Source organism: Notamacropus eugenii, chromosome 4, assembly GCF_028372415.1.
Source record: "Notamacropus eugenii isolate mMacEug1 chromosome 4, mMacEug1.pri_v2, whole genome shotgun sequence".
Classification (NCBI taxonomy): domain Eukaryota; kingdom Metazoa; phylum Chordata; class Mammalia; order Diprotodontia; family Macropodidae; genus Notamacropus; species Notamacropus eugenii.
Genome location: NC_092875.1, coordinates 77897623 through 77907444, shown reverse-complemented (window position 1 = coordinate 77907444; position 9822 = coordinate 77897623).

The window sequence follows — 9822 nt, the reverse complement described above, 5'->3', positions numbered from 1 at the left end:
GGGGGGATGTGCTGATGGAGGTGGGAGGTTGGGTATCCAGAAGCTGGACATCAGGAACACTGCCTCATGATGAACCATAGGCCTAAAGCCAGTGGCCAATTCTCTCCATCTCTTTGGCCCTTAGACTTCTGGGATTCAGCTGTCCTTGACCCTCAACCCCTCTTTGCTTCCTGGCTTAATGTAAAGAGAAACTTCCTGACAATTAGAGCTGTCCAAAAACAACTGCCCCTGGAGAGAGGTCTCCAAACAGAAGCTGGATGACCTCTTGTTGGGATGCAGCTTAGGTGCAGCTTGGAGATTTTTCCAGCTCTGACAGCCTGTGATTCTGGGGGCTAGGGTCATAGGCCACATTTTCTTCCCATGTCGGGGAGGACCAGGATCCTCAGGATCTCAGTCAGTGGCAGGTATGCAGGGGATGTCCTTGACCTGCTATCACCTCTCTTCCCTTTGCTGTCCATGCCTCTTGTGGGTGACAGGAAGTGACCCCATCCCTGAACTCTGCATGTATGCCCATATGTAGGACAGTGGCTTGGTGGCTTCCTCCCAGCTACCTGGGCAGGCATTTGCCTACAATCCCTCCAGAGTTGGGAAGGATGTTACTTGCTGTGCCCACCCTCTGTACCAGCTGGAAAACATTGTGTCTGGGGGCATAAGGGCATCAGCGCCCCTTCCCTGGGTGCTGCCAGCATGGGAGGCCCCTAGTTCCGGGGCCTAGGAATAATGGGTTTGTAATGGCTGCTTGGGGAGCGGGGGAGGGGTGGTGCAGGTGGCACGGGAGCTGGCACTGCGGCTGCTAATCAGCTTTGCCAACACCATCTGTCACGGTGGAGCATCTGGGACTCAAGGTGACCCTGTCACCCCTGGTTACAATTACCAGTTTGGCATCTGTATTAAACCTCCACCAGCCGAGGCTGCTGGGCCCCGGGGATGCAGTGGAACCTAGGCCTGGGCCCAGGGGATACAGACAGGCAGGGATGCAGGTTGGTGGGGGCCCATAGTCATCAATTCCATGTAGACCTGAGTTTAGTTGATCTCATTCATCTGTTATGGAGGAGCTACCTCTTAAGAGAGGAATCCAGGTTTGGAGAGGAGAATCTTAGGTGTTCAAGTGTACCTGTGCATGAATGTGCGCCCCAGGGTGTGAATATATGTGAATCTGAGCATATGTGGGTGCATGTGTTCATGCAGGGATACCTACACTGGGATATGCATGTATTGCACATATGTGTGGGTATGTGTATGTGAGTGTGCATGTCTCTGGGGGAAAGGAACAGGTGGGTGATTGTAAGTCAGGGAGATAACTATACCTGAAAACAGTACCTCTCTCTTCCTTCTTCAGCTCTCTTGCCTCCTAACAATTGTTCCTCATCTAAAACTTTCCACTTCTCCTTTCTCATCCTCTTGCTCTATTTGTCCCTGTTTCAGTCAGTCTCTGTGTCTGTGTCTATTTCTTCCTGCCCTGTCTCTTTGGGGATGCCAGCAATAATCTACTGGAAGGGTCTCCCTGGGATGGTTCTAGGCCTGAGACAGGCTGTGTTAGTCCCTGGACTCCGTGATAGGTTAAGCTCTAGGCTAGGTTGGTTGTTGTGTGCTGGATTGGAGTGAGGGTGAGCTCTGGGGCTCTAGAGCTCTGGGTTGGGTAGAAACCTGGGCAGGGCAGGGCTGAGCTCTGGAGGCTGGTGTAGGGACATGCTGTGGACACCAGGGGCCGCCATTGTCCGAGATTTGCTCCCGACCTCGCTGTCTAGGCCGACCTAAGAGGCCAGGGACCTGGGACCCACAGCTGGTTGAACCAGGAGCGGTTGGGGACCGTGTTTCTGACAGCCGTACTATCCTCCTCACCTCTCTCTGCCCCTCTCTATTAGCTAGCAGAGCCCAGTGTCCCATCCGAACTTCAACAGCTGGGTGTGGCCTCTAGAATCCCCGATTTGCACGCAGAGTGCGTACATGTACTGATAAGATAGGCATCTTCATACACTGCTTCATACACAATTTACACGAACACAAATACAACCATACAAAGATCCACAGGCACATGACCACACGCATTCACCCACAGGTAGTCGCAGAGCCACACGTAGCCCGGCCCCCTGCTGCAGACGCTTCCACAGAGACACCTTTCTACTTGCACACACATACTACCCTCCCAGCCATGCATATATATGCAGGCACACATGCTTCTGAAACACTAAGCCTTCTTCCCACACGTTCAGGTCCCCCTCGCCCTGGGAGGGAGAAGCCCAGCCTGGACCACTCCCGGGGCAGGGGAGAACCCAGGAATCTTGCCTCCCGCCGGCTTCCCCTTCACTCCCGGCCCACCTCCTAGATTCAAGACCCGGGGGACACTCTAGTGTCCCTTCCCGGGATCCCCCCTGCCAGCTCCGCCGCCGCCTCCTACATCTGCGCCCAATCTGGCGTCCTGGCGTCCGGCACATCTGCCCGCCGAGCCCCGGAGCGCGGCAGCCGTGCAGCCATCTGGAGCCCGCGGGCCGCGCCGTGCCGGGGCGCACAGGGCGGGGGCGCGCGGGAGGGGAGTAGTGACTGGGGTGCGGGGAAACTCAGGGGCGTGGGTACAGGGGTGCTGGGGCTGAGATGAGAAAGAGAGAGACAGACAGACAGACAGAGACAGAGACAGAGAGACAGAAAGAGAGACAGAGAGACAGAGACAGAGAGAAATTCAGTAAACATGTACTGAAGTCTCCTGTGGGTCTGACCCACAGCATTAAGAATTTCAGAGGAAAGAGATAGAGGAGGACATAGAGAAGAGGGAGACAGAGACAGAAAGAGATGGGACAGAGAAGAGGAGAAGGGTAGAGACAAAGAGAAAAATATTCAATCACAAGTAACATCTGCTGAAGGCTCCTGTGGGCTAGACCCTTCACAGGGACTCTGTGGGACAGAGAGGGCCAAGGACTGAGAAAGAGACAGAGACAGAGACATTTATTCAACAAATATCAGAAATCCCTCTGGCCTAGGATTTGTGCTGGGGGATCTTGGTTGTGACAAAGACAAAAGTAGAGGCGGAGAGACGTCCAAACAGATTACAAATGCCTGCTCAACTGGGCCGGCCAGGCCAAGGCTCGGGGGCTCTTGGGGACAGGGGGTCAAAAAGTAGAGGCAAAGGAAGAGACAGAGAGACATTTATTCTGTCGGCATCCGATGAGCCTCCAGCGGGCTGGGCGGGCCGGTGCTCGGGGATCTGGGGAGGGGAGGGGAGTGGGGAGAGGGTACAGAGCCTGGGAGAGAACGTAGAAGAGGGCAGCGAGACACGCCCACGCGGGATGGAGAGCGGAAGCAGATGGTGACTCGGAGACGCGGGCGCACGCTCCTTCGCCCTGCGCGCCTGGGCGCGCGCCGCTGTCAGGAATCCCCGGGAGCGCGCAAGTGCGCGCGCGCCTCCCGGCCCATTGACCCGGGTGGCCGATCCCCAGGGACCTGCAGGCCTGACCCTCCCTCCCTGTATCCCTGTCCCGTCTCTCAATGTCTCTGGATCTCTCCGGGTCTCTGTGGCGAAACCCCAGCTCCTCCTCCGGGCGCCGCTCCTAACAATGGCCCGATTCACGCGGTGCCCGCCGGCGCCATGGCAACGCCCCCACTCCCTCTCTCCCTTCCCCCGCGCGCGGGCAGCGCGTGCCAAGAAGATGCCATGGTTACGTCAAAAGGGAGCCGCGAGCCCCGGGCGCGCACTCTTAAAGGAGCCAACTCCGCGGGCACGGGAGGCTGGGGAGGCGCTCTGCACACACCCTCCAACAGAGGGAGCCGGAGGTCCGGGGGTGGGGTTGGGGGAGTTGTTGATGAAGGAAGGGGAGAGGGGGCCGGTCCGGGCTCTACGCCCGCCTCCGGCGGCGAGCGTGGGTCCCTGCCCACGTGACGGACCTCTACGTTCTGCTGCGGGCGCGGGTGGGTACGTGTGGGTACGTCTGTGCGCGCGTGCACGGACCCGCTCTTCTTCCAGACCCTCCCTCGTGGGACGCGATTGTGGTGGTGTGAGAAGAGCGTCTGCACCAGGGGTTCGAATCTTGCCTCTTCCACTTGCTTAGCTGTGCTGGAAGCTTCCGTGCCCATCAGAGACCTCAGTTTTCTCTTCGGTAAAATGAGGGGTAGAACTAGATATTCTTCAAACGACCTAGGGAGGGCACTGACTTCTCTCCGTGCTGTACCAGTGGTTCGCAGTGCTAGGGATTTGGACCTCGAAAGCCTGAGTTTGAGTTAAACACTACCCAATTACTATGAGACTTCAAGCTTGATCTTAGCCTAGTCATTTCTCCTCTCTGGGCCTCAGTTTCCTTACCTGTAAAATGGGACAACAACGTTTGAATTACCTGTCTCCAGGGTTCTTGTGATAAAACTCCAATAAAATATGCAAAACGTTTTGTAAAAAAAAAAAAAAGTCAGAGTTTTAAATACGGATGAGGGGAACAGAAACATTTACCAGTGGTTAAAAAAAAAAAAAGAAAGAAATTCTGGGAGTGGGAGGGGAGGGTATTTCCTGATACCAAGTCTAGTGTGCTTTTCCTACCTGAAAAATAAGGGGTGGGAAGGAGGAATCAGTGCCACTGTGTTTCTACCTGTCCTATCTTCTAAGGAAAGACTTCCCTAGAATCTTAGCAATGACCCTGGATTGCTTTCTCTTAAAATATTGAACCCAAAGTCATAGGGGTGAAAAGGATATTGGAAATTATCCCCTTGGTTACAGAATCATAGGCTCCAATTGAAAAGGGCCTTCAATGGCAAAGCTAGGATTTAACTCCAAGTCCCGTTGCAAATGTTTTGTATTATGTGGCCAGTTATATGTTTGCGTTTTATTGAAGATTCCTGCCCCTCCTTTCCTAGATGCCCCAAAGGGCTAGGGTCTATGGAAACAGGCACTTACTAAAAGCACCTATGATGTGCCTGTATATCAAATATGTCACTTGATTCTTACAACAACCCTGTGAAGTGATATTATTATCCCCATGTTACAGATGAGAAAACTGAAGTTAATTACACTGCTAGTGAGCGTCTGAGACTAGATCTGAACCCAGATCTTGACACTAGCCCTGGGATGGGGAACCTTTGGCCAGCTCCAGCGCTCTAACCACTGCATCACCGAGCTCCTTCTAATAAGAAGAGGCAAATATGCTGGTAGCAGAGACCTTTCTGGTATGGCAGATGGACATCCGGGAGGCCTCCCCATCCTGGCTCATCGGGAGCATCAGAGGCCACAGAGAGAGGAGAGGAGGAGTGCTTGCTGTGGCCTATCAGGCTGAACTTCATGAGAACAGCACAGTCTCATCTAAGCCATGTACTTCCTCAGGGCTTATTCAACACAGTATTTGGGGGGGTTGAGGGGATGTGGTGAGGCACCTGTGATTTCACTGAAATGGAGAACTGCCTGCTAACTCCCTCTTCCCTGCTTAAGAGAAGGCTTAAGAGAATTGCCCCCGGACACCAAAGTTCCAGGACTCTGGAAGCCGATTTGCGTCAATGATGGAACTCAGAACCCTGGTCTTCCTGGCTCTGGGGGCCAGCTCTCCTGGGTCCGGTAGTAGTACCTCATGCTGTCTATAGTAAGCCTTCAGTAGATGTCTGTTGCATATGCCACTCCATGTGTATGTTCTGGGGTCTCTGCCCCTCCCTGCCCCTTAATTGGGACAAGGTTATTGTTGCATCCGATTTCTTCCAGTACCAGCGTTCCCTCCCGCCCAGTTTTCAGTCCGGGAATCTGGCGCAGCGGATCTACGACCTAGAGCAGCGCTCCGTTAGGGGACTTGGGCCTGTAGGCTCAGGCTGAGGCGGGGGTGGGTGTTGTGGGGGGGGTGCGAGGGCGAGCGCGCGCACGGAATTGGTAGAGCGCGCACGTCGCTGTCTGGAGACTGCGCGCTCCCCAAAGGCTTGCACGCGGGGAGGCCCAATGCACTAATGAATATTCATTATTTGGGGGTTGGAGTGGGGCTGGCACCCACTGCAGACAGCTGCGCATCCCCTCCATCCCCCCCTTAGGGGCTCCCAGCTTATCCCCACCGAGAAGGAGGTGGGGAGGGGAAGGGAGGGAGGGAGGGACAGAGAGACTGAGAGACAGACAGACTGTGATAGTGCGAGGTATGGGATTGTGGGTCCATATGTCATCCTGCGACTGTGATTGTATGTGTCCGCACGAACACATGTGGGTTCGAGGGTTGCAATCTAGGGACAGAGTCTTCGGGGCTGTATCTCAAGAGTGTGTGTTCTTGGAAGCTGTGAGTGTGCGTCCGTGGGGCTGTATATTCTCAGCAGCGGTGGGAGGGTGTGTCCCTGAGGGAGGTCCGGGTGTAACAGCGTGTGTAGCTCAGGGCCTGTTTGGCGCTGCTGGGGAGAAGGCTCCAGTTCCCTCGGTGATTGGGAAGGTGGGGATGTGGCACAGGTGCCCGTGCCAGGCACGTGTGAGCCCCCGCTCTAGCTGGGCCAAGGCACGTTGGTGCAGGTCCCTCCCCCGTGGAAAGTTGGGCAGGTAGAGCAGGGAGGGCGGCCTGGGGCAGCTTCGCGCACCTGGGGAACTAGGCTAGGCGCCCAGGGTCCCCTAGTGGGGGGTGAGGGGCGGAGCGGGACAGAGTTGGGCAGGGTCTGACCGGGAGGGCGGGGCGGGGTCCCACACCTGAGAGAAGGTACCGCCACTGCTCTTTCCATTCCCTTAACTCTAACCGTCCTGGTTATCTGCGGCCCCGAGGGAGACATTGAGAGCCAAAGAAATCCAGAGACACCAAGAGAAGAGGAGAGAAACAGAGAACAAGGTCACGGTTTGTCTGTCAGTCGGATTAAATCACTGTCAGGGGGAAACCAGGAAAGTGATGGCGTCAGGATTCCTGCCTTCTTTCTTTTCCCCGGCTCTTGAATCCTGCCCCTCTCTGGACCTTAGAATCCTCTCCGCCCCCCGCCCCCTACAGAATGGGCATAGGACCGGAATTCTGCCAGTGCCAGCCGAGCCCAGGCCTGGCCCTCGTTTCTGGGCACAGCTGCGGACTCAGTGGGGCTGGAATGCAGCCTCTCCCGAGAGATGCCAGGTGCCCCTCCCCACCCCCAGCTGTCTTTGCCCCGGGGTGGGTTCTGTCTCCTGTCTTTCCCCAGGCTAGTCCCTGTTTTTTAAGAAGCACTTAGCCCCTCAAGACAGCGGTAGTCACATCTGAAGAGTATAGACAGCTTCCAGTGCTCTGGACGCTGCAGTTCTCATTCTTTGTCAGAGAAGAAGGGGGTAGTACTGGAAGCCTTGAATTTTGAGTTAAGTCTGGAGCATGAGAGAGCTGTACTCTTCTAGTCTGTATATCTTTGGAGGGGGAGGGGTGTTCATTGAGGGGGCTAGAGGAACACTTGCCTTCGGGTCACTGAGACGCGTGTGGGTGAGTGGGGGAGCAGGAAGAAGAGAACTCCTCAGCCTTGACACTGAAATGGGAGAATGTCTGGGAAGGACTCAAGCACCCCCAGCGGACCTACCCTTATCCAGATTTAAGACCCTACAAGCACTCATACTCAAAAAAGACTACAAATAGACACATGGTACAGTCATACACTTATTCTTAGACACAGGCTGTATATACAACTTATACAAACATTCATCTATATACTCACACCCATGCAAAGAGTCACGTGGCACACTCACTCGGATTCACTCACACTCATACAAATACAAGCATATAATCATAAAGACTCAGACGTATTCCTACAGACTCATGTAGACAGTTACACACAGATATGTATTCACAATCACGGAGACTTAAGACGTACCTATATAATACTCACTTGCTCACACACAGAGATATACACAAATACACATTTTCACACTCAGACATACAGAGACAAAAACACAAGCTCATGAAAAAAGACTCTGAGGAGGGGATCTTAGGAAATTATGTAGTCTAACACTCATTTCACAAATGCAAAGATTCATATGCATATTCACATAAATACACAAGCACACTCATATACAGACACATACAGTCACAGACACACACACACACACACAAACACACACATATACTCTGATGAGCTCACCCAGCAGCCTTCCCAGCCCTACCCTTCCTCAAACACATCTTATTCAGGCCACATTTCAAATTTCCATTGGGGTCTTCTGGGGTCTTTTGGCTGCAAGTGAAAAGTTTCCCAAACAGTTTCTCAACTTCCCCTTAGGGAAAACCCACAGACCCCTTTCTACCAGGTGTGCAGTAGAATTGTCACTGTCTTGGTGTGTGTACGGAATCTGAAGAGTGACTGAATGTTGACTGATCAGCTAAACTTCCAAAGCACTCAGAAAGAACCTTATTTGGCTTAAGGGGCAAAGAGTGCTAGAACTCTCTGGGTACACTGAAGAACCCCAAAGATAACAGTAATAACTCGCATTTATATAGCACCTTAACATTTTCAAAGCACTTTTGTGTACATGATCTTATTCAGCCCTCACAATAGGAATTATTGACATTTTCATTCTCATTTTTCTGAAGAGTCAACTGAGATGAGAAATTAAATGATATGCCCAGGGTCACACAGTGTTGGAAGTGAGGCTCAGAGCCAGGTGTTCTGACTTCAAGTTCCACACCCTATTGACTCTGCCATCCTGCCTTTGGAGGTTATGATTAATAGTAATAATGACAATAATTCATATGGACTTTTTCCCTTTCTTTATCTCATCTGATCCAGATCATAGTGTCTTGAGTTAGACAGTGAAGGTGTTAATAACCTTGTGTTAACAGATGAGGAAACAGAGGGATGAAATAATTTGTCCTACATCACAGCAAATTAATTTTGGGATAGAGACTGAAATGTAGATTTCTTAGCTTAGCCCAGTAGTTCTTCATATCCCAATTTCACAGATCCCCAACTCCAAGCTCCTTTTAATAAGGAAATATTGAGTAGCCAGGTATTATGCTAGATGCAGGGAGTACAAAGACAAAAAGGAGACAAATTCTATCTTTGAGGATCTTTGTCTCAAATTTGGAGATTCTGGAAGTTCTGGTATACTTTTCCCTTGGAGAATTTCAAGGAGGTTATTTATCCCTATTCACAGCTTGTCCTACCCACAGGTTCCCCCATCGGGTCTGAGTGAACACCAATGCCAGAGAGAGAAACCAGTGAGCTACCTTACTTAGCCTAAAAGGGCAAAGGAAAGAAAGGGACTTGGATAGGGAAAGACAACAGGCTGATAGCGGCTGGTATCTGGGGGAGGGAAATGAAGTATGAAGAGATTAAAGAAAAATGGAAGAGGTTGGGCCAGGAGAGAGAGGGCTTTAGAGAAAGTCTGAGGGCTGGAAGAAAAAAAAATGGTTAGGATGGAATAACTTGGGAAAGAGAGTGGTGTGGGAATCAAAAAGAAGGTTGAAGGGAAAGTGATCTGGGAGGGAAAGATGGGGCTGAGGGAAAAGGGGAATGGGAAGAAATGGGAACTAGGGAAGAAAGGGAACTGGGGAGGAGGCAGTGGGGGAGGGAGGAGGGTTTGGGGAAAAGGGGTGACCTACCCTATGGTAAAGAGAGAAGAAAGGGTTAGAGTTAAGTAAAAGAGAAGGAGAAGGGAAAGGAGGGGTTAAGAGAAGGGAGTGGGGTGGAGAAAAGGAGTCTGAAGACAGAACAAACCTGTCCCCTAGCTCCCAAGACCACAAACATCTTCTGCATCCATTCATTGCTCTGCAATGTAAATAGCATCTCCATACACTATCCCTAGTTTATTATCCTCCTCCATTTGTCCCCCAGGTAGGACCCAAATACAGCTGCTGCCCTAATGAGACTTCCAGGGGTTTCCGGGCTCCCCCCTTTCCAGCTTAGCCCACCTGAACAGGAGAGACCTCTCCAACAGTTTCTCCCACACCCTGGAACTCACCT